The sequence below is a fragment of the Sminthopsis crassicaudata genome, chromosome 2 (genome assembly GCF_048593235.1).
Source record: "Sminthopsis crassicaudata isolate SCR6 chromosome 2, ASM4859323v1, whole genome shotgun sequence".
NCBI lineage: Eukaryota > Metazoa > Chordata > Mammalia > Dasyuromorphia > Dasyuridae > Sminthopsis > Sminthopsis crassicaudata.
The window spans coordinates 285,631,725-285,657,994 of NC_133618.1; the positions used below are offsets into that span (position 1 = coordinate 285,631,725).

The window sequence follows — 26,270 nt, forward strand, 5'->3', positions numbered from 1 at the left end:
CAATATTCCGTGGTGTTCTTTTTTTAGGGTCTATTTCAGAAGGAGTTCGATGAATTCTTTCCACATCTACTTTCCCTTCTGTTTCTATTATCTCTGGACAGTTCTCTTTGATAATTTCCTGTAAAATAGAATCTAGGCTCTTTTTTTGGTCATAGTTTTCGGGAAGTCCAGTGATCCGCAGACTATCTCTCCTATATCTATTTTCCAGGTCTATAGATTTTCCCAGTAAGTATTTGACGTTGTTCTCCAGCTTCTCATTTTTTTTTGTTTTGTTTTGTTTGACTGATTCTTGGGTTCTCTGTGAATCATTCATTTCTATTTATTCCATCCTGACTTTTAAGGAGTTATTTTCTTCTTTCACAGTTTTTAGTTCTTTTTGTAAATGACCAATTTCATTTTTAAATGAATTATTTTGCTCTATTGAATTTTTTTCCATTTCCCTAATTTTTTTTTGAGAATTATTTTCTTTTTCTCTATATATAATCCATTGCTTTCATATTTTTTTAAATTTTTTATTATATATATATATTTTTATAATATTATCCCTTGTATTCATTTTTCCAAATTATCCCCCCCTCCCTCTATTCCCGCGCCCCGATGACAGGCAATCCCATACATTTTACATGTGTTACAATATAGTCTAGATACAATACATGTGTGTGAATATCATTTTCTTGTTGCACAATAAACTTTAGATTCGGAAGGTACATGTAACCTGGGCAGACAGATATTAGTGCTAACAATTTACATTCACTTCCCAGTGTTTCTTCTCTGGGTGTAGCTACCTCTGTCCATCATTGATCAACTGGAAGTGAGTTGGATCTTCTTTATGTTGAAGATTTCCACTTCCATCAGAATACATCCTCATACAGTATTGTTGTTGAAGTGTACAGTGATCTTCTGGTTCTGCTCATTTCACTCAGGATCAGTTGATTTAAGTCTCTCCAAGCCTCTCTGTATTCCTCCTGCTGGTCATTTCTTACAGAGCAATAATATTCCATAACCTTCATATACCACAATTTACCCAACCATTCTCGAACTGATGGACATCCATTCATCTTCCAGTTTCTAGCTACAACAAAAAGAGCTGCCACAAACATTTTGGCACATATATGTCTCTTTCCGCTCTTTAGTATTTCTTTGGGATATAATCCCAGTAGTAGCGCTGCTGGGTCAAAGGGTATGCATGGTTTGATAACTTTTTGGGCATAATTCCAGAGTGCTCTCCAGAATGGCTGGATTCTTTCACAACTCCACCAGCAATGTATTAGTGTCCCAGTTTCACCACATCCCCTCCAACATTCATCATTATTTGTTCCTGTCATCATAGCCAATCTGACAGGTGTGTAGTGGTATCTCAGAGTGGTCTTAATTTGCATTTCTCTGATCAGTAGTGATTTGGAACACTCTTTCATGTGAGTGGATATAGTTTCAATTTCTTCCTCTGAGAATTGTCTGTTCATATCCTTTGACCATTTATCAATTGGAGAATGGTTCGGTTTCTTATAAACTATGGTCAGTTCTCTATATATTTTGGAAATGAGACCTTTGTCAGAACGTTTGCTTTTAAAAATATTTTCCTAATTTGTTATTTCCCTTCTAATCTTGTTTGCATTAGTATTATTTGTACAGAAACTTTTTAGTTTGATGTAATCAAAATCTTCTCTTTTGTGATCAATAATGATCTCTAGTTCTCCTCTGGTCATAAATTCCTTCCTCTTCCACAAGTCTGAGAGGTAGATTATCCTCTGTTCCTCTAATCTATTTATTATCTCCCTCTTTATGACTAAATCATGGACCCATTTTGATCTTATCTTGGTATATGGTGTTAAGTGTGGATCCATATCTAATTTCTGCCATATTAATTTCCAGTTTTCCCAACAGTTTTTTCCAAATAATGAATTTTTATCCCTAATGTTGGTATCTTTGGGTTTGTCAAAATTAGATTGCTATAGATGTACCCTTTTTTTTCCTTTGTATCTAATCTGTTCCACTGATCTACCGGTCTATTTCTTAGCCAATACCAAATAGTTTTGGTGACTGCTGCTATATAATATAGCTTTAGATCAGGTACACTTAGACCACCTTCCTCTGAGTTTTTTTTCATTAGTTCCCTTGCAATTCTCGACCTTTTATTATTCCATATGAATTTTGTTGTTATTTTTTCTATGTCACTGAAATAGTTTCTTGGGAGTCTGATTGGTATAGCACTAAATAAATAGATTAGTTTGGGGAGTATTGTCATCTTTATTATATTCGCTCGGCCTATCCAAGTGCACTGAATGTCTTTCCAATTATTTAAATCTGATTTTATTTTTCTGGAAAGTGTTTTGTAATTTTTCTCATATAATTCCTGACTTTCCTTTGGTAGATGGATTCCCAAATACTTTATACTCTCAACATTTGTTTGGAATGGAATTTCTCTTTGTATCTCTTGCTGTTGCATTTTGTTAGTGATATATAAAAATGCCGAGGATTTATGTGGATTTATTTTGTATCCTGCCACTTTGCTGAAATTTTGAATTATTTCTAGTAGCTTTTTAGCAGAGTCTTTGGGGTTCTCTAAGTATACCATCATGTCATCTGCAAAAAGTGACACTTTAATTTCCTCATTTCCTACTCTAATTCCTTGAATCTCTTTCTCGGCTCTTATTGCCGAGGCTAGCGTTTCTAGTACTATATTGAATAGTAATGGTGATAGTGGGCAACCTTGTTTCACTCCTGATCTTACTGGGAAAGGTTGCAGTTTATTTCTATTGCATATTATGCTTACTGAAGGTCTTAAATATATGCTCCTGATTATTCTAAGGAATAATCCATTTATTCCTATACTCTCAAGAGTTTTTAGTAGGAATGGATGTTGGATTTTGTCAAATGCTTTTTCTGCATCTATTGAGATGATCATATGGTTCTTATTAATTTGATTATTAATATGGTCAATTATATTAATAGTTTTCCTAATATTAAACCAGCCCTGCATTCCTGGAATAAATCCTACTTGATCATAGTGTATTATCCTGGAGATGATTTTCTGAAGTCTTTTTGCTAATATCTTATTTAAGATTTTAGCATCAATATTCATTAAGGAGATTGGTCTATATTTTTCTTTCTCAGTTTTCGATCTACCTGGTTTAGGTATCAGTACCATGTCTGTGTCATAAAAGGAGTTTGGTAGGACTCCTTCATCCCATATTTTTTCAAATAATTTCTATAACATTGGGACTAATTGTTCTTTAAATTTTTGGTAGAATTCACATGTGAATCCATCTGGCCCTGGGAATTTTTTCCTGGGGAGTTGATTAATAGCTTGTTCTATTTCTTTTTCTGAAATGGGACTATTTAAGCAATTTATCTCCTCCTCTCTTAATCTAGGGAGCCTATATTTTTGCGGCAAGTCATCCATTTCACTTAAATTATCAAATTTATTGGCATAAAGTTGGGCAAAGTAACTCCTTATTATTTCTCTAATTTCCTCTTCATTGGTGGAAAGATCCCCCTTTTCATTTGTAAGACTATCAATTTGATTTTCCTCTTTCTTTTTTTTGATCAAATTTACCAAAGGTTTATCTATTTTATTGGCTTTTTCATAAAACCAACTCTTGGTTTTATTTATTAATTCAATAGTTTTTTTACTTTCAATATTATTGATTCCTCCCTTTAATTTTTGTATTTCAAGTTTAATTTTTGGTTGGGGGTTTATAATTTGGTCTTTTTATAGCCTTTTAAGTTGTAAGCCCAATTCGTTAATCTTCTCTTTCTCTATTTTCTTCAGATAAGCCTCTAAAGATATAAAATTTCCCCTTATTACTGCTTTAGCTGCATCCCAAAGATTTTGATATGATGTCTCATCATTGTCATTATCTTGGGTGAAATTGTTAATTGTTTCTATAATTTGCTCTTTCACCCAGTCATTCTTTAAGATGAGATTATTCAGTTTCCAATTACTTTTTGGTCTATTTACCCCTAACTCTTTACTGAATGTAGCTTTTATTGCATTGTGATCTGAGAAGAAGGCATTTATTATGTCTTCCTTCCTACATTTAATTTTGAGATCTTTATGTCCTAATATATGGTCTATTTTTGTATAGGATCCATGAACTGCTGAGAAGAAAGTATATTCCTTTCTATTGCCATTCAGTTTTCTCCAAAGGTCTATCATACCTAGTTTTTCTAATGTTCTATTTACTTTTTTAATTTCTTTCTTGTTTGTTTTGTGGTTTGATTTGTCTAAATCTGAGAGTGCAAGGTTGAGATCTCCCACTATTATAGTTTTACTGTCTATTTCTTCTTGCAGTTCTCTTAACTTTTCCTTTAGAAAGTTAGATGCTATACCACTTGGTGCATATATGTTTAGTATTGATATGGCTTCATTATTTATGCTACCTTTCAGCAGGATATAGTTGCCTTCCTTATCTTTTTTAACGAGATCTACTTCTGCTTTTGCTTGATCTGAGATAAGGATAGCTACCCCTGCTTTTTTGGCTTTACCTGAAGCATAATAGGCTCTGTTCCAACCTTTTACCTTTACTCTGTATGTATCTCCCTGCTTTAAGTGTGTTTCCTGTAGACAACATATTGTAGGGTTCTGCTTTTTGATCCAATCTGCTATCCGTCTCCGTTTGATGGGATCGTTCATCCCATTTATATTTACAGTTAAAATTACTAATTCTGTATTTCCTGCCATCATATTATCCCCAGATTATGCTTTTTCCCTTGACCCCCCTGATCCTCCTCCCCTATATTTAATTTACAGACCCCCCTTGTGACGTGCAACCCTCCCTATTTTTTTTTTTTAGGATCCCTCCCCCCTCCCTCCAAGTCCCTTCACTTATTCTCCTTTTCCTTTTCCCTTTTCCTCTCCCCCCTTTTAATGAGGTGAGAGAAAATTCTCTAAAAAATAAATATGTTAATTATTTACTCTTTGAGCCTCTCCTGATGAGAGTAAGATTCACACAATGATTCTCCCCCTCACTAAGTTCCCTCAGATATGGTGTATTTTCTATGCCTCTTCCTGGTATGTAGTTTCCCTCTTTTTATCATTCCTTCCCCTTTTTCTGAACCGACCCCCTTCCCTTTACTACACCCCCCTTTTTTTTCTTTTATATCAGTAAAATCTAATTATCCATGAGTACTTTTTATATACCCACAACAGAGTTACAGTTCTCAAGGGTTCTGTGTACCTTTTTCTGTTTCTCTTCCGTCTTGTGGATGTAGATCAAATTTTTTGTTTAAGTCTGGTTTTTTTCTTAGAAACATATAGAATTCCTCTGTTTCATTGAATGACCATCTTCTTCCATGGAAAAAGATGATAAACTTAGCTGGGTAGTTCATTCGTGGTTGCAGTCCTTGATCTTTTGCCTTACAGAATATCAGGTTCCAGGCCCTTCTATCTTTTAATGTGGAGGCAGCCAGATCTTGGGTGACCCTTATTGTGGCACCTTGGTATTTAAATTGTTTTTTTCTAGCTGCTGGCAGGATTTTCTCCTTTGTGTGGTAATTCTGCAGCTTAGCCACAATATTCTGTGGTGTTCTTTTTTTAGGGTCTATTTCAGAAGGAGTTCGATGAATTCTTTCCACATCTACTTTCCCTTCTGTTTCTATTATCTCTGGACAGTTCTCTTTGATAATTTCCTGTAAAATAGAATCTAGGCTCTTTTTTTGGTCATAGTTTTCGGGAAGTCCAATAATCCGCAGATTATCTCTCCTAGATCTATTTTCCAGGTCTATAGATTTTCCCAGTAAGTATTTGACGTTGTTTTCCAGCTTCTCATTTTTTTTTGTTTTGTATGACTGATTCTTGGGTTCTCTGTGAATCATTCATTTCTATTTGTTCCATCCTGACTTTTAAGGAGTTATTTTCTTCTTTCACAGTTTTTAGTTCTTTTTGTAAATGCCCAATTTCATTTTTAAATGAATTATTTTGCTCTATTGAATTTTTTTCCATTTCCCTAATTTTTTTTTTGAGAATTATTTTTTTTTCCAATTCAGAAATTCTATTTTCTTGAGACTTTTTTATCTTTTCCAATTCAGAAATCCTACTTTCCTGTGTTTTTTTAACCTTTTCTAATTCATAAATTTTGTTTCCCTGCATCTCCTGTGAATTCTTTATTTTTTCCAACTCCAATTTCAGGTCGTTGTTATTCTCTATCATAGCTTACCTTTCCTTTCCCCTTTTTTCTTCAATCTCCCTTAATTTTTTAAGAGTTTCTTCTAGGTGAGAGTTATGTGATGGGGGGCAGGAATCATTCCCCTTTAGGTTGTTATCTGCTGTCTCTCTGCTGTTAACTTCCTCGGGGTTGGATACCCACTCTTTCTCTGTGTAGAAGGAATGTATAGTTTTTCTGGATTTTTTGCTCATACTTAAAAAAATCTTTTGGGGTCTGTCCCTGGGGTAGGAAATTATTTATTTACTTCTTTACCAGCTTCCTCCCAGACTGGATGGATGCAGCGGCCCCTGCGCCTGAGCTAAGATAGAGCTCTGGGAGAGAGTTCCCCACCCCCTCCCTGGAAGTGCCTCAGAGGTGACTAGCACTGCTGTGCTCCAAGGGCGCTGTGTTTTAGAGGCTTCCCTGGGATTTGAGACTGAACAGTAAAGGCAGCACAAAGCCTAGTCTATGTGTCCGGGTGGGGAGTAGATGTCTGCAGCAGGTGAAGTGAAAAGCCCCTGTGCTCAAACTGGAAGTGTCTGCCAGAAACCGCGGTCCCTAGTTCAAAGGTTCCGCTTCTCTGGGACTTCCTGGAGCTGAGTTCCACTCCCTCCAGCTAAACTAGGCAGTGTGTGTTGCCTTGGGCCGTATCCACCCACTTGTCACTCTCTTAACTATTCTCAGGTGGTAGCTGAGGCCACACCCCCTGGTGCCGAGATCTGCTGAGTCACCTCCAGGATCCGGGGAAAATCTAATTTGAGTTTTAAAATATTTTGGCTTTCTCTTCTGAACTGCTAAATAATTAGCAGAGAAGAGCTAATGGCCTGTGCCAGATTCCTTTACCTCAGTGGCTTCTCTGATCCCAGAGCCCTTCCCAGTGCAATGGGCGCAGTGTGCCACTACCCCACCATCTGTGCTGGTCTCTCTTCTTCCTCCCCTGGGAACTGACCTTCTCTGTTGAAACTCCAGATTCTCTTCAGCTGGTAAGTCATGCTTCCAGTCCTTGTGGTATCTGTCAGTCCTGGGCTTATTTTGAGACTTAATTTATCTAATTGGTTGCAAGGGAGTGAGGACGTTCACTGAGTCGTGTGTTTCTTCTCCGCCATCTTGGCTCCGCCCTCATATTTTTTAAAATAGTATCACTCTGTATGCCTAAATCATGTACCCATTTTGACATTATTTTGTACAGGTGTGAGATATAGGTCTATAATGAATTTCTGACATATTATGTTCTAGTTTTCCCAGAAATTTTGAATTGAATTGAATTGAATTGAAATAGTGAATTCTTATTCCAGAAGCTTCAGTTCGGGGGATTATTAAATAGTAGATTACTATAGGCATTAGTTATTATGTCATGTGTATCTAATTTATTCCACTGATCCACATCTTATCCAGAACCAATGGTTTTGATGATTGCTGCTTTATAATAGAATTTTAGGTCTTATATGCTAAGCCACCTTCCTTTGTATTTTTTTTTCATTATTTCCCTTGATATTCTTGACCTTTTTGTTCTTCCAGGTGAATTTTGCTATCATTTTTTTCTAGTTATATAAAATATTTTTTGACAGTTTAATTGATTTGGCACTGAACAAGTAGACCAATTTAGGCAGAATTGCCAGTTTTATTTTCTTAGCTGAGCCTATCCATGAACAATTGACATTTTATCAGTTGTTTATATCTGACTTTATTTATGTGAGAAGTATTTTGTAATTGCATTCATATACTTCCTGTCTTGGTCTTGGCAGGAAGATATAATGTTCGGGCTAGCTTTCCAGAAGATCTCTGGACAGCCTTGGTCTTTAGGTGAAAAAGTGATGAAGGAAGAAGAACCACCATGAGGCTGGTCAAAGATGGAGTCCAGAATCTGGAGTCTGAAGTCTTCTTTGTGTCTGTGGCTGAGGCTCTTTGATCCCAGTCCTCTTAGCCCTTAAATACCATTACAAGACAATTACATCACTACAGCAACTGAGCATGTGCCAACTGCAACTAGATAAGTATTACATCACCATATCACACTAAGCATATGCCAACTAGAGTGATTAATCATTACATCACATTAAGTATATGTTTACCTAAAGAATCATTATCCCATCAATGACACTGAGTAGGTGCTTAACTATAAATACCCTCTGTCCTTGATTCAAGTATACCTTTCCAGAGTCTTGATCTTCTACAGGTAGACACCCAAATATTTTCTTTTGTCTACAGTTAATTTTTTTCTCTCTTTTTTTAAAATTACTTGTATAATTATAACTTTTTTTTTTGACAGCACATATGCATAGGTATTTTTTTTTAACAACATTATCCCTTGTACTCCCTTCTGTTCCAAATTTTTCCCCTCCTTCCCTCCATCCCCTCCCCTAGATGGCAGGCATTCCCATACATATTAAATATCTTATAATATATCCTAGGTACAATATATATATATATATATATATATATATATATATGTGTGTGTGTACAGAACCAAATTTTGTTGTTGTTGTTGTTGCAAAGGAAGAATTGTATTCGGAAGGTAAAAATAATCTGGGAAGAAAAACAAAAAAATGCTCACAGTTTACACTCATTTCCCAGTGTTCCCTTTCTGGGTGTAGCTGATTCTGTCCATCATTGATCATTTGGAATTGGATTAAATCTTCTCTATGTTGAAGATATCCACTTCCATCAGAATACATCCTCATACAGTATCATTGTTGAAGTGTATAATTATCTCTTAGTTCTGCTCATTTCACTCAGCATCAGTTGATGTAAATCTCTCCAAGCCTCTCTGTATTCATCCTGTTGGTCATTTCTTACAGAACAATAATATTCCATAATATTCATGTATCATAATTTACCCAATCATTCTCCAATTGATGGGCATACATTCATTTTCCAGTTTCTAGTCACTACAAAAAGGGCTGCCACAAACATTTTGGGACATACAGGTCCCTTTCCCTTCTTTAATATTTCCTTGGGATATAAGCCCAATAGTAGCACTGCTGGGTCAAAGGGTATGCACAGTTTGATAACTTTTGGCCCATAATTCCAGATTGCTCTCCAGAATGGTTGGATTCTTTCACAACTCCACCAACAATGCATCAGTTCTACAGTTAATTTAAATGGAATTTCTCTTTCTATCTCATGCTGCTGGGCTCTGTCAGTGATATATACAAATTTTACATTTATATTTTTGTTGATTTATTTTATATCCTGCAACTTTGCTAAAGCTGTTAATTATTTCAAATAGGTTTTAGATGATTTTCTAAGATTCCTTAAGTATTTCATCATATCATCTATAAAAAATGATAGTTTTATCTCCTTATTGCCTATTCTAATTCATTTTCTTTCTTTTTTTCTTCTTTTCTTATTGCTAAAGCCTACATTTCTTATATAATATTGAATAATAGTGGAGAGAAAGGGCATCCTTATTTCACTGATGATACATTCAACTTCTCTCCATTACAAATAATGATTTTTTTTAGATTTTACATTGATAGTGTTTACAATTATTTTAAACAGAAATTTTCTTTCCAACTCTTGCTACTGGCTTTTGTTGGTAATATTTTTACAATTCCAATGATATATGTAGATTCATTTTATATTCTATAATTTTGTTAACATTATTAATGATTTCAAGTAGCTTTTTAGTTCATTCTCTTGGATTCTCTAATTATTCCATCATATCATCTGCACAGAATGATAGCTTTGTTTCCTCATTGTCTGGTCTAATTATTTTAATTTCTTTTTCTTCTGTTATTACTAAAACTAATATTTCTAGTACTTTGTTGAATAACAATGGCAATAATAAGCATTCTTACTTCACTCTCGACCTTTTTGGGAAGCATTTTATTTTATTTCTACTAACATATAATGCTTGCTGATAGTTTTGGGAAAATATTTATTATTTTAAGGAAAACTAAATTTATTCTTAGGCTCTCTAGTGCTTTGAATAGAAATGGGTGCTATTTTCTGTGTTGTTTTCATTTCCCTTTTATTATTTATTTATTTCAAGTAAATGTGCAATAGAAAAAAGAAAGAAAGAAAGAAAAAAAGTTAAAAGCAAAAACAAAAAAGAAAATCACTGTCATGTGCCCAGCAAAACATCATGGAGGATTTAAACTATTTAACAATAAATTATCATTTCAGGAAAGCATATAGAATAACAGAAGAGGTTACATATTCATGACTGTCCATTCTTGTTTTGCTTCCTTGTACATTATTCTTTTATTCTCTTCCATGCACTTTTTACTCTATTCTTTTTCCATCTTTCTTCTCTCCTACTTTGCCCAAGCAGGCTACAATTAAGTTTGGATATTTCTAGATACAAAAAAATAAATAAATAATAAATAAATAGATAGATAGATAAATAAATAAATAGATAGATAAATAAATAGATAAATAGACAAATTAATACACGTGTAAGTTTAATACATTTATATTATATATTTAATATGTTCAGACATATTTAAATGTATTTATATATCATTATAATTAAATATATGTTTGTATATGCATATATACACATACACACAGACGTTCATATGTACATATATATATATGACACATGTACATTTACGCATATGTAGACATGCATCTAAAATATTGACATGGCTAACATTTAATATAGATTTCTCTCTTGACTGAATCTTTATATTTGATGTTTGAGATCAGTGATTACTAGACCTACTTTTTTCCCTATTAAGTTCTTCTCTGATCATTGTTTTATTGTTTGCATATAAATCTTGTTTCCTATCCCTGCAAATTTCTTTACTTTAATTCTGTTCCTTAACTTGCCTTGCTATTTCTTAACGTCTCCCCACCCAAGAATCCCTCTTTTCTCTCCACCCCCCCTCCTCCTCCTCTACATTTATCCCATTCTATACACTCTTCTATACCTCCCCTTCTTCTGTTTCCTCACCCCTTATTTCTTTATATATTTTGGAGGAGACAATATCCTTCATGCCACATATACATCATGGTATAGATAGATAGACAGATAATAGATATAAATAGCCATATTTGTATGTATATATTGTTCCCTATAAAACCCACCAGCCCTCCTGCCACTCTGATATCTCTGTATCAGTTCTTTCTCTGAAACTTATTCATATGGCATAATTACCATTTTTGCTTTTCCTAGAGAGTTTTGTTTTATACAGTCAAATCATGCTTATTTCTGCTCCAATCTATCTTTTGAGCTGCCCAATTACAGTGTCAATATTAAGCATATGGTTCACATTTCAATATAAAAACAAACAATTTGTTCATTTTAAGTAGCTTGAAATTAATCTTTGATGTAGGCTTTTAAGTGGTAAATTTTCTACTAAGTTCAGATTTGGTTGAGACAAAGTTCTAAAAACCTGGAAGTTCACTGACAGTCCTTTTTTTTTTTGTTTGACTGGCTTCCTCTTGCCCAATTCTAATTTTTAAATAATTATTTTCTTCAAGACTCTGTATCTCCTTTTTTAGTTGGTAAATTTATTTTTAATAATATTGGTTTTTTTGGACAGCTATTTTTATTATTTCATCAAAATTTTTTTTCCTGAATCTCTCTTATTTGTTCTTTGAAGTTTTTTTTTTTTTTTTTTTTTTTTTTTTTTTTTTTTTTTTTTTTTTTTTTTAATGGGGGAATAGTTATTCTATAAATTTCTATAAATTCTTCCCTGGCAGGTAGCTAGGTAGCTGTTTAATATTATTCTTTGGGATAGAATAGATTTTTTCTTTACAATTTTCCCTTCTAAAGATGATCTATAGTCTTCCATATTCCCCTAGTCAATTTCTCTGGTTGAGTTCTTTCTTCTTTGCTTTTTTTTTTTTTTTTTTTTTTTAATAAGAGAACTATTAGTATAAGTACTTTTAATTGTATGGTGGAGAAGATGGTATTTCTGGCTTTCTTAATCATCAGAGGTTCCTGTCAGTCTATCTCTTAAAGCACAAGTGAACCTGGAATTCTTAATCATCAGAGGTTCCTTCAGTCTATCAGAATTCAGATTCTTAATAGAATGCATTATCCACAGTGTAAAAATTCCTGTGGTTTGGACTGAGGCTATTTCCCAATTCAGCTAACCCCAGGGATCACTGCTTACTGTTTCTGTGGAGTTAGCCTGGATGTGTTTACACTTCACACAAGTTAAATCCCAATCCTGGGGGTATTTATTTGGGTCTTTTTGAATTGTCCCAAGAGGATCCTTCTTTTGCTCCAAGTATTATTTGTTTTTCACCCAGCTATGTTTGTTCTAAGGCACAATTTTGTTTTGTTTGTGGGCAAAATCTGGAGGGGTTAGAATTTTTTGACCTACTCCACCATCTTCCCAGAATCCTCATGCATTTTGTTAAATAATTTTTCAGCATTCAATATGATAATTTTAGGATTTCTGTTACCTTTGTTTCTGATACATTACATTATGCTCATATTTTTCCTGATATTGAACCAACCCTTCAGTCCTGATGTAAATCCCATTTGGTCATAATTTAATACACTGGTGACAAATTACAGTGATTTCTTTGCTAATAATTTATTTAAGATTTTTGCAGCATTTTGCATTCTTTCTCATTATTTTCCCTTTTGATCTGATTTTTTTTTTGTGAAGCATAATTGTGGAAATATGTATATAATTGTACACGTTTAACATATATTGGATTATTTCCTGTCTAGGAGAGGGGATGAGGGTAAGAAAGAGGGGAAAAAAAAGGAATACAAGGTTTTGCAAAGGTGAATGTTGAAAATTAACTATACATAAGTTTTGAAAATAAAAATTTTTAATAATAAAAAGATATTTGCATCAATATTCATTAGGGATATTGATCTGTAATTTTCCCCTTGTTTTGGCTCTTCCTGATTTAGGTATCAGTATCATAGCAATAATTTTGCTTTTTTAATTTTTCCTTTTTTTACATTTATTTATAAAGAAAAAAACATGAGAAAGAAAAAAAGATATGAAAATATTATGTGTTAATTTGAATTCAGTTTCCATTGTTCTTTTTGTGGATGTGAATGACATTTTCATTCTCAAGTCTATTGCAAATATCTTGGATCATTGTATTGCTGAGAAGAGCTAAATCTATCATACTTGATCATCACACAAAGTTGCTGTTCCTGTTAACAATGTTTTCCTGGTTCTGTTGGTTTCACTTAGCATCAGTTCTTATGTTTCCAGGCTTTTCTGAAATGATTCTGCTCATCATTTTTTATTGAACAATAGATTCACTCATTTGCCAATTCATGGGCATTTCCTCAACTTCCAATTCCTTGGAACTACTTATACAAACATTTTTGCATATGCGGGTCCTTTTAAATCCTTCTTTTATGATCTCTTTGGTATATAGGCCTAGTAGTTCACTAAATTTTTTTCCAAAATTTTTATGCTATTAAAATTATTTGTTCTTCAAATGCTTGGCAGAATTAGCTTGCAAATATATCTGGTTCTGGAGATATTTTTTCTTAAAGAGTTCATGGATGTCTTGTTCAATTTCTTTTTCTAATATGGATTATTTATTTTATTTCTTCTTCTGTTAATGTGAAGAATGTATATTTCTGTAAATATTCTTTTATTTCACTTAGATTGTCAGATTTCTTGGCATTCAATTTGGCAAAATAGCTGCTAATTATAAATTTAATTTAAATTTGGTGGTGAATTCACCTTTTTTATTTTTGATACTGGCATTTTGTTTTTCTTCAGTGGTTCATAGAACCTACACAAAATTCACCATATATTATGGCATAAAAAACTCAAAATCAATTCAGTTTTTTCTTTTATTTTTTTCTAAGAAATAGACTAGTTGATCAGTGGCATAGGTTAGGTTCACAGGACAAGATAGTGAATAAAAATAGCAATCTAATCTTTGACAAACCCAAAGATCCCAAATTTTGGGATAAGAATTCATTATTTGACAAAAACTGCTGGGAAAACTGGAAATTAGTATGGCAGAAACTAGGCATGGACCCACATTTAACACCACATACTAAGATTAGATCAAAATGGGTCCAAGATTTAGGCATAAAGAACGAAATCATAAATAAATTGGAGGAACATGGGATGGTTTACCTCTCAGACTTGTGGAGGAGGAAGGAGTTTGTGTCCAAGGGAGAACTAGAGACCATTATTGATCACAAAATAGAACATTTTGATTACACCAAATTAAAAAGTTTCTGCACAAACAAAACTAATGCAAACAAGATTAGAAGGGAAGTAACAAATTGGGAAAAAATTTTTACAGTTAAAGGTTCTGATAAAGGCCTCATCTCCAAAATATACAGAGAATTGACTTTAATTTATAAGAAATCAAGCCATTCTCCAATTGATAAATGGTCAAAGGATATGAACAGACAATTTTCAGATGATGAAATTAAAACTATTTCCACTCATATGAAAGAGTGTTCCAAATCACTATTGATCAGAGAAATGCAAATTAAGACAACTCTGAGGTATCATTACACACCTGTCAGATTGGCTAAGATGACAGGAACAAATAACGATGAATGTTGGAGGGGCTGTGGGAAAACTGGGACACTGATGCATTGTTGGTGGAGTTGTGAAAGAATCCAACCATTCTGGAGAGCAATCTGGAATTATGCCCAAAAAGTTATCAAAATGTGCATACCCTTTGACCCAGCCATACTACTACTGGGCTTATACCCCAAGGAACTACTAGAGAAGGGAAAGGGTCCTGTATGTGCCAAAATGTTTGTGGCAGCCCTTTTCATAGTGGCTAGAAGCTGGAAGAGGAATGGATGTCCATCAATTGGAGAATGGTTGGGTAAACTATGGTATATGAATGTTATGGAATATTATTGTTCTATAAGAAATGACCAACAGGAGAAATATAGAGAGGCTTGGAGAGACTTACATCAACTGATGCTGAGTGAAACGAGCAGAACCAGAAGATCATTATACACTTCAACAATGATACTGTACGAGGATGTATGCTGATGGAAGTGGATTTCTTCAACATAGAGAAGAACTAATCCAATTCCAATTGATTAATGATGGAAAGAACCAGCTACATCCAGAAAAGGAACACTGGGAAATGAATGTAAACTCTTATTTTTACCTTCTGAATCCAATTCTTCCTGTGCAACAAAAAATTCGGTTCTACACACATATATTGTATCTAAATTATACTGTAATATATTTAACATATATAAGACTGCTTGCCATCTGGGGGAGGGGTTTGGGGGAGGAAGGGAAAAAATCTGAATAGAAGTAAGTGCAAGGGATAATGTTGTAAAAAATTACCCATGCATATGTACTGTCAAAAAATGTTATAATTATAAAATAAAATAAAAAATAAAAAATTTAATAAAAAAAAAATATGAAAAAGTTTATGTATTTTGTGTTTTTTTTTCATAAAATCAACCCAGCTTTATTTATCAATACAGTTGTTTTCTTCAGTTTTATTAATCTCTCCTTTGATTTTCAGAATTCTTCATTTGTTACTTAATTGGAGGTTTTTAGTTTGTTCTTTTTCTACCTTTTTAGTTCATGACTATTTTTTTACTCTCCTCTTTTTCTATTTTCTTCATAAAGAGATGTAAAATTTCCCCTTAGAAGTGCTTTGGATATATCCTATATATTGGCTATGTTGTCTCATTATTGTCATTCTCTTGGATGAAATTTTGGATTGTTTCTATGATTTCTTGTTTGACGCACTTATTATTTAGGATGAGATTATTTAGTTTGCAATTGATTTTTGATTTATTTTTCTACAACTCTTTATTGTAATGTGCTGTTGTCTCCAGAAACTGCTGAGAGCTGCTCCAACTCTGACCTAGAGTCAAGACTCTTCTTCCTCCAGAGAGCCACCCCAGGTCAGGCCCAGACAAGAGACTCTCTATCTCTGGAGTGCCTCTCTCTTTTATCCTCCCAGAGAATGGGCGTGGGATAATGCAAGGGCTTCTGGGAAGAAATACTTCAACCAATGAACTTGCTCTTCCTAAGCATGCAAGCTCCTTCCCAGGAGTTCACAGGAGTAAAACTCCCCTAAAGGCTGGAACTAGAGAATTGTTAAGCACAGACTTAGCACTTAGTAAGAACCTAATATCTTATTATCTCATTAGCACTTAGTAAGAACCTAAGACTTTATTATACAAAATTTTATTGAATCATAATTTGAAAATCATGCATTTAATATCTTTCCTTTTCTGCATTTGATTATGGTGATTTTGTGCCCTAATAGATTTATCTATCTCTGAAAGAGGGAAGTTTAGATTCTCTATTAGTATAGTGTGGCTATCTATTTCTTCCTGTGCTTCACTTAACTTCTTCTTCAACAATTTAAAAGCTATACCACTTGGTGCATATATGTTTTGTATTGATATTACTTCACTGTCAATGGTACTCTTCAGCAAGATGTAGTTTCTTTTCTTCCTTCCTTCCTTCCTTCTTTCCTTCCTTCCTTCCTTCCTTCCTTCCTTCCTTCCTTCCTTCCTTCCTTCCTTCCTTCCTTCCTTCCTTCCTTCCTTCCTTCCTTCCTTCCTTCCTTCCTTCCTTCTTTATCTCCTTCCTTCTTTGTATCTTTTAATTAGATCTGTTTTTGCTTTTGCTTTGTCTGAGTTCATGATTGCAGCACCTACTTTTTTTTAAACCTTTATTCCATGTGTATCTCTCTGCTTCACATTTGTTTCTTGTAAACAATACATTGTAGGTTTCTGGCTTTTAATATATTCTATTATCCACTTCCATTTTATGGGAAAGTATAACCTATTCACATTCATGGTTATGATTTATGATTGCTAAGAGTATATTTTGTTCCATCTTATTTTGCCTTATTCATACTTTTGTCTCTTCTTTCCCTTTCTCCCTCTTTACCAGTGTTTTGCTTCTGACTCCCATCTGCTCTCCCTTCTATCAGACCTTCCTTTCTGTTTCTCTTTTCTCCTAATACTTTTTGCCATACCTTCCATCAGCCTCCCCTTTTCCTTTTACTTTCCCTTTTGCCTCCTAATATACCCCTTCTAACAGATCAAATGGAAGAAAGCTTTTTCAAGAGTTATCATATTTCCATGTAGGAAGGTAAACTGTTTACCTTTTAAATAAATATTTTTTCTTTCTTTTCATCTTTTTATGCTTCTCTTAAGTCTTATAGTTGAGTTTAGTTTTCGTCTTTTCATCAGAGATGATTCAAAGCTCCCTACTTCATTGAATGTTCATCTTTCTCCGTGCCATTTGATGCTAGGTTTTGTTGATTCTTGGTTGTAACTCCTTTGCCTTCTGGAACATCATATTACTAGTCCTTTGATCCTTTAATGTGAAAGTTGCAAAGTTATAGGGAGTCCTGACTGTGGCTCCTTGATACTTGAATTGTTTATTTTTGGCTACCTTAACCTGAAAAACTGTTTCACTTTGTCTCTTTGTATGTTCTGCCAGTCCAGAATCTATTCAGAGGTTTATTTTAAAGTTGTTTCTGAGGAAAGATGGGGAGAGCTCAGGCAATTTCCTGGCTTCTCTCCATCATCTTGCTTCTGCCCTGTTGTTATCCAAGGATGAATAGTTTGACATTGTTCACAAAAATAATTTGTTAAAGGAAGGATTTGGTCTTCCTACTTCTGTGCCCAGCACTATCTCCACAATGGAATTTTAATAGGCAATCTTTGTGAGTGAAAGGGTAGTTTTAAAAAATATAGTATATATATCCCCAGTACATAACATAGGACCCTGTACATAGTAAATATATAATAAATGCTGGTTGCATTTAAAAGTACACTATAAGGCATATCCTAGAGGATGTATTGGCACCTTTCTCCATCCCTTCAAAGGAAATGTATGCTACAAAATATGCCATCACACTCAGCACATTCTCAAGAGAAGAATCATAAATTGTATTGTGAAGAAGAGAAGAAAAAATGATAAGAGTATTTGAATATCAACTTAGTAACACAAATATTAATTTTTTTAAGAAGAAAAACCTTTTAGTCTAAGAAATAAAAATGGAGTTCTATAGGCACTTTCAAAATAGAGCTTGCCAGTAATGGTCAAAAAAAATTGCAAAAATGGATTGTAACTTATTATTAAAGAGGATGCTTTTTATTTGTTGATATAATATAAATTTTAAATGTTTAATGTGACAGTACTCATTAGTCAATCTAATCTAAGGAGAGTGAGGGTTTATATCTGTTGTCTTTTTGTGAGAAGACTCGGATTGACAATAATAGTGAAATAAGGGATGGAGATAGATTCATTTATCATAAATATGAGAAATCTACAAGCAGAAGCTAGGGACTAATAATATGGATATGGTCAAAAATAAGGATGTGGTAGGGAAAATGCAGGAAGAGATACATGTTCTGAAAGATAGGAAGTTTAAATAAGGCTTTTATAGACACATTAAAATAATAAAAAGGGAAATTTGATAGCAAATACAAATATAAAAGAAAACTAAATTTATTTCCTAAATAAAATGAGAAGTCAAAGAGCAAATTATAAAAACAATAACAATTTTTAAAGATAATGACCATAGTGATATAACATCAATGTTTAGGAGAACCTGACAAAATAGTCATTTGAGACAACTTAATAACTCTGAAAACTTACCCTAAAACATAGAATTCACTTTAAAATAAGAAAGCAAAATTTAATTAAAATAAGCACAAAATAGTAATTATAAAATGAAGGAAGAAAAACATGGAATTCAAAACAAAAATGGATAATCATATGTGGTTTTTGGGAAAACAACACAATAAAGAGCTAATTCAAGAAAAAACAAAGAGAAAAATAATCAAATAAAAAAATGAGAAAGACTAATCTTAATAAATTGAAAAGAAATTAAGAAGTGTCCAAAAATATTATTCACAGTCATCTGCCAGTAAAAGGAAAATTATATATTTCATGTTAATGATTTTGAATTTTTTTCAGATAATTATTGATAGTTTGTATTTTTTCTTTAGAAAATGATTAGTTCAAAGGATTTTTCAATGTATTGCTTCAAAATGGTTTTAGCATTTTTTTAAATGCTGTGCATGTCTAATATTGAACTTTAATTAGACACATTACATGCCATATTTATTTTTCACAATTCACATGTCTTCTTTCAATTATAGTTGCATGAAATGTAAAATATGTAAAAGCTTTTAAATTGATATTTTAATAACAGATTGATTTTTTTGCTTTTATAAAAGTCTCCATCCTATGTTCATTTACAAATTTGTCTCCAAACTAATGATGCAAAAGCTATTTTCTTTAATTTACCTTTAATTTTATGATGACTTTAAAATGTAGATTGTTAGTTGATTTTGGAATTAATTCCAAATATATGGTCTAAATTGATTACTGAAGGATTTAGGTTTACATTTATTAATGCTGTGTTTTCTCTATGAAATTCTATCATGTTCATTATCTACCTGGTTTTGTAAATGAGATTATCTGGGTTATCTTTTTGTTTCACTAATCTGTTTTTGGTGTTTTTCCATAATTTTTTATCCCCCACTTTCTTTTACTGCACACAATCTCATTCCTTAACACCACTCCCCTATCTTTCTCTTACACATCTTCCATCACTTCCTTACTTTTCTTTGTACTCAATATTCAACCAACTACACTTGTGTCTTTTCATACATTGTCTCCATGCCTGGAATTTACATATTTCTTGTCTTCACCTTCATAATCCCATTTGTAAAGTCAAGTTAATAATAGCATCTACTTCCCAAAATTATTGTGAGGATCAAATTAGACAATAATTGTCAAGCACTTAGCCTGGTGCCTGGTACATAGTAAGCAGTATTTAAATATTAACTATCATTATTATTACTCTGGGGAAAATAATTTCACCGAGTCATAATTCCTTCAGTGTAAAATGAACTTAACGCTATCTACATCACAAAGGTAGATGAATAATGACACTCAAATGAGAAAAGGAATATAATATGCAATGAAAAACTTAAAGTATGATATAAAATGAATTATTGTCAGCCTAGGTTGAAGGAGAAGAAGGCCTTAAAACATCTAGCACAGGCACAAGAATGGGATTAGGGTTGGAGCCAGAGCTGAGGTGACTTTGCTTCAGAAGATCATACCCAGAGTGGCTTTGAGGACAGTTGGGGAAAATTGGAGTAAGGAGTGACTTGATTGTAGCAGCAGGTGGGACAATGCCAGTTTTCATTTATAAACCAAGGATGACAACAAAGACAACCTTATAGAATCATTATGATATTACCTCTTCCATCATTTTAATGGGCCCCCAAAGAAACAGACTGCATACTCATTGAAACTAATTGAAACCCTAAAGCCATTTGGGGTTTTTAAAGAGGAAAAAGAACTGTAGCTCAGATGCAGACTTCCACCTGTAACAGTTCAGGATCACATTCCCTCTAAGTAGCTTGTGGCACAACTCTCCAGTGGTGGATTACTGACTTCATAATCAAAACTCTAAACATTATCAGTTACAGTCCCAAAAGCAAACGGATTTTAGTTTTGGGGAAATTCAATAATTTAGCAATTGAATGAATGTATAAAATCAGTGAAATCAAAAATCTTTAACAATCTATAATTGAAAATGTTACAGGAAAAAATGACATTTGGATTCTACAGATTATGAATTCATAAAAAGGTTATGATATTGATGTTTTGTGTATTATATTGACATATTGACCAAAATAACTTTTTCATACAATTTTATGAAAAATTAGATACAGAAAAAGGTAAAACATATAAATTAAGAAACTGCTGAAGATTTGTGCCAGTTATCAAGATATGTTTTAATGGTATAAATGATATTTTGTTTGCAACATTATCATTTCAGACTGTTTCTGAAAAAATGGACATATGTGATACAATCTATTAAAATTAGATATTAGATGCATAAAAAGTCTTAACGGTTGCAGGATAACTGATAAAATTTTACACTTACTATTAAGCATTGACAACTTCAGGTTAACTCAGACCTGCCAAATTTTGGATCAAACACAATAATATCTATTTCAATGTGTTAGGTTTCCTCAGTCATGTTTCCTGAGCTACAGTAATAGCAAGGTCTTGTCAGCTTTATCCAAATGCAATTTATTATATATAATTTTTGGTATTTTCTTATTTTCTCAATGGTAATTGCCAAATTAAATGCCATTGAAACAACTTAAAGAATGTAATCTTAATATTGCCTGTATGATACTCAAGGAGAAACTCTAGTGATAAATAGCATCTTATGCTTTCAGTTGCAACCAGCATATCCACAACAGAATACTATGTACAATGTGTAAATTTTTACATGAATGATCACATTTGAGGAATGTAAACAGTTTTGCTATTACAGATGAAATTTTGCTGAGTGAGGCAAAATGATGCAAGCTTTAGCTCCCACATTTGAAAGACATTCTTCTAACAGACACACAAATAGACTGCTACTAGAATACATGGACTTGGTTGAATCAAAAATCTAAATGATGGTTGGAAGCTGGAAGGAGAATGAATTTATAATACTGTTTCATGTGAATCCTCAGTCATGTCCAGCATTCAGGGGGAATTCTGACAAGGAAGAATTTAGACAATTAATGTGTTTAGATCCGTGTTCTAAAAAACAAAATAAAAAGAAGTGGAAAACTCTGAAAACTTCACTGTTGAACTTATATATTACATTTAGTCCTTCACATATATAATTTAAAGACAAACAATAAACAGCAAGATGACAGAGAACTGGAATGAATTTATAAGAATTTAAGAATCTCCCTATTGATAAATGAGAAAAAATTGAGAAGCCAATTTTCAGATAAAAAACTTAAAGCTATCTGTAATCCTATAAAAATTCTCTGAATCATTATTAATTAGGAAAATTTGAATTAAAACAACTCAAACGTATCACCTCACACCGTTTAAATTAGCCAAAAATCAAAGGAAAATAATAATGAATGTTGGAGGACATGTGGGAATGACACACTAATTCACTGTTGGTGGAGTTGTGCACTGATTCAACCATTCTGGAAAGCATTTGGAACTATACACAAAGAACTATAAAACTGTGCATACCCTTTAATTTTGCAGTGCCAGTACTGGATCTGTATTCCAAAAAATCATCAAAAAGGCACATGTGGGTCCCAAAATATTGATAACAGCTCTTTTTCTTGGTGGCAAGATATTGAAAATTGAGGAAATCCCTATTAATTAACTGAATACAAAACTGGATACAAACTGGATACATTAACTGGATACAAAAGAAACCCATATAAGTCATCAGCATTCTTATATATCACTAACAAAATCCAACAGTTAGACTTACAAAGAGCAAAACTACAAAACACTTTCCACACAAATAAAGTCAGATCTAAGCAAGTGGAAAAATATTAAATGCTCTTGGATAGGGCAAGCAAATATAATAAAGATGACAATACTACCTAAACTAATCCATTTATTTAGCACTATACCAATCAGATTCTCAAAAAATTAATTTAATGACCTAGAAAAAAATAACAATAAAGTTCATATGGAAAAACAAAAGGTCAAGAATTTCAAGGGAATTAATGAAAAAAAAATCAAATGAAGGTGGCCTAGCTGTACCAAATCTAAAATTATATTATAAGGAAATGGTTACCAAAACCATTTGGTATCAGCTAAGAAATAAACTAGTTGATCAGTACAATACGTTAGGTTCAAAGGAAAAAAATAATCAATAACTTTAATAATCTAGTGTTTGAAAAACCCAAAGACCCCAGCTTTTGGAATAAGAACTCACTGTTTGACAAAAATTGGTGGGAAAATTGGAAATTAGTAGCAGAAACTAGGCATTAATCCACACTTAACACCATACATCAAAATCAGGTCAAAATGGGTTCGTGACCTAGGCAAAAAGAATGAGATTATAAATAAATTCTAAAAATATAGGATATTTTACCTCTCAGACCTGTGGAAGAAGAAGGAATTTATGACCAATGAAGAACTAGAGATGATTCTTGATCAAAAATAGAAAAAATTTATTATATCAAATTGAAAAGTTTTTGTACAAACAAAACTAATGCAGATAAGATTAGAAGGGAAGCAATAAACTGGGAAAACATTTTTACAGTAAAAAGTTCTGATAAAGGCCTCATTTCCAAAATATATAGAGAATTAACTCTAATTTATAAGAAATCAAGCCATTCTCCAATTGATAAATGGTCAAAGGATATGAACATACAATTCTCAGATGAAGAAATTGAAACTACTTCTAATCATATGAAAAGATGTTCCAGGTCATTATTAATCAGAGAAATGCAAATTAAGACATCTCTGAGATACTACTACGCACCTGTCAGATTGGCTAAAATGACAGGGAAAGATAATGTGCAATGTTGGAGGGGATGTGGGAAAATAGGGACACTGATACATTGTTGGTGGAATTGTGAATACATCCAGCCATTCTGGAGAGCAATTTGGAACTATGCTCAAAAAGTTATGAAACTGTGCATACCCTTTGACCCAGCAGTGTTACTACTGGGCTTCTATTCCAGTGAAATCTCAAAAAAGAGAAAGGGAAAGGGACCTGTATGTGCAAGAATGTTTGTGGCAGCCCTCTTTGTAGTGACCAGAAACTGCAAACTGAGTGGATGCCCATCAATTGGAGAATGGCTGAATAAATTTTGGTATAAGAATATTATGGAATATTATTGTTTTGTAAGAAATGACCAACAGGATGATTTCAGAAAGGCCTGGAGAGACTTACATGAACTGATACTGAGTGAAATGAGCAGGATCAGGAGATCATTATATACTTCAACAACAATACTATAAACTGATCAATTCTGATAGACAGGGCCCTCTTGAACAATGAGATGAACCAAATCAGTTTCATTAGAGCAGTAATTAATTGAACCAGCTACACCCAGCAAAAGACCTTTGGGAATTGAGTATGAACCACTACATAGAATTCCCAAACCCTCTATTTTTGTCCACCTGCATTTTTATTTCCTTCACAGGTTAATTGTACACTATTTCAAAGTCTGATTTTTTTTGTACAGCAAAATAACTGTATGGACATGTATACATATATTGTATTTAACATATATTTTAACATATTTAACATGTATCTGCCATCTGGGGGAGGGGGTTGGGGGAAGGAGGGGAAAAATTAGAACAAAAGGTTTTGCAATTGTCAATGCTGAAAAATTATTTATGCATATATCTTGTAAATAAAAATCTACCATAAAAAAACTTACAAAAATGAATGCTGAAAACCACCTTTACATGTAAATTTAAAAAATTAAACTATTGAGTGAAAAAATAGCTAGATAGTTGTGATGAATATTAAAATTGTTGTAATGCACGTAACAAGGCAACTTCAACAACTTTTCTAATAATGTGCTTCAGAAAAAGAAAAAGCATTCATCAGAAGGTCTATTGACATTGCTGAATGACAGCATCTTAGATGTGTCTTTGGAAAATGACAAAAGCATGTATGTGTTCTTCTACTAGTTCTATGAAGACCAATCTGAATATTTATGACAGTTCTTAAGGGGAAAAAAAATCTTGTTCCATCTATACGAGCACCATCTTTTACCAACATCCTGGCAACTGAGGTTTCTGGGTGTTGTTTCCTCAACAGAAGATCATGATGAGACAAGTGAAAATGCCAACTATCTTGTTTTGATTAAACAAGATAAACATGAAATTAAGAAAACAACCAGTACATTCCTTTCAGATATCTCTGCTTTTTGTGCAAATCCTATTTCTGTTATGAAGAATTCAATAAAAATGAGATTGAATAAGTAAAAATATCTTAAGGAATCAAAAAACAATACCTGTCAATTCAACCAGTTGTCTTACAATGCTGAAAAGTAGAATCAGGGTCCAAGACTAAACATGGCTGAAAATGGATTTAAATTTGTTTAATGAACCTCCTTTTCTGAGTTTATCAGCACTTGATCAAAAGTACAGGTAAGTATGTGAATCAAGAAGTGCTATTTATAATGTATTAGAAATGGTTGCATTAACCATAAAGAATTATGGCCTTACAATGAAAAAAAAAAAAAAAAGAGGAAAATCCTTTTGTTATATTTGTATACATCTGATTGGATTTTGACTTGATGTATTGTTTCTAAAAATTGCTATACAGACTGGCATAAAAATTCCTTAAGTTAATGATGCACTTTTATGCATTTTATTAAAAAATACAACAAATTTTTATATCTTGTGCCTGTTCAATTTTATTGTTTTTTTTTTCTGAACATATCTGCATCATTATTCAATAAATTGGTTAGCATTGTACAGTGGTTATACTATTGTATTTAAGACAAATGATAGGGTACATCTAGTTCAGCCCTATTGAAGTCACCATAACCCTTGAAATTAAAATGTTAAATCTTTGGTTATGTGGCACATTAAAAATTATTTGGAAATAGTTGGTTTTGTATGGAATATGACAAAAAGTAATGTATTGGGTTTATTTGTAAAGTTTTAGATTACATACCAACTAGTGATCAAATAAGCAATTTTTTTTTCTATGAGCTAGGTAAGCTCCATTCTTATCTCTTGCCTTGTTCATTTGTTTCTTTTATACAATCTGCATGCACACAATAGGAATAATTCATCAAAAATAATGTCAGAATTTCTACCAGGTCGGTATCCCAAAGAGGTCATATAAAAGGTAAAATAACTCACATATGCAAAAATGTTTGCATAGTCCCTTTTGTAGTGGTAATGAATTAGAAATGAACTGGATGTCCATCAGTTGGGGAATGGCAGAATAAGCTGGAATATTATTGTGTCATAAGAAATGACAAGTAGGCTGACTTTAGAAAAGCTTGGACAGAATTACATGAACTGATGTTGAGTGAAGCAAGCAGAAGAAATAGAACATTGTACACAGTAACAACAAGATTATGTGATGATCAGCTGTGATGTGCTTGTCTTTTCCACAATGCAGTGATTGAAGCAATTCTAATAGACTTTTGGTGGAAACTGCATTCAGAGAGAAAACTATGGAGATTAAATGTGAATCAAAGCATTCACCTTGTTATTGTTTATTTGATTGTGGTTTTTTTTTTTCTTCATTTTCCCTTTTGATATGATTTTTCTTACTCAGCATGATAAATATGGAAATATATTTAGAAAAAATGAACATGTTTAACTTATGTTGAATTGCTTTCTGTCTTAAGGGGAGAAGAGAGGGAGAAAAATGGGATTTTGCAAATATGAATGGTAAAACTATCTTTGAATGAATTTGGAAAATTATATTAAGCAAAAAATA

General features: G+C 32.8%; 1 pseudogene; it reads left to right on the forward strand.

The window, feature by feature from the left end:
* Positions 1-20,293: 20,293 nt before the first annotated feature.
* On the forward strand, positions 20,294-24,636 carry LOC141552810 (poly(A) polymerase alpha pseudogene; annotated as a pseudogene).
* Positions 24,637-26,270: the final 1,634 nt, after the last annotated feature.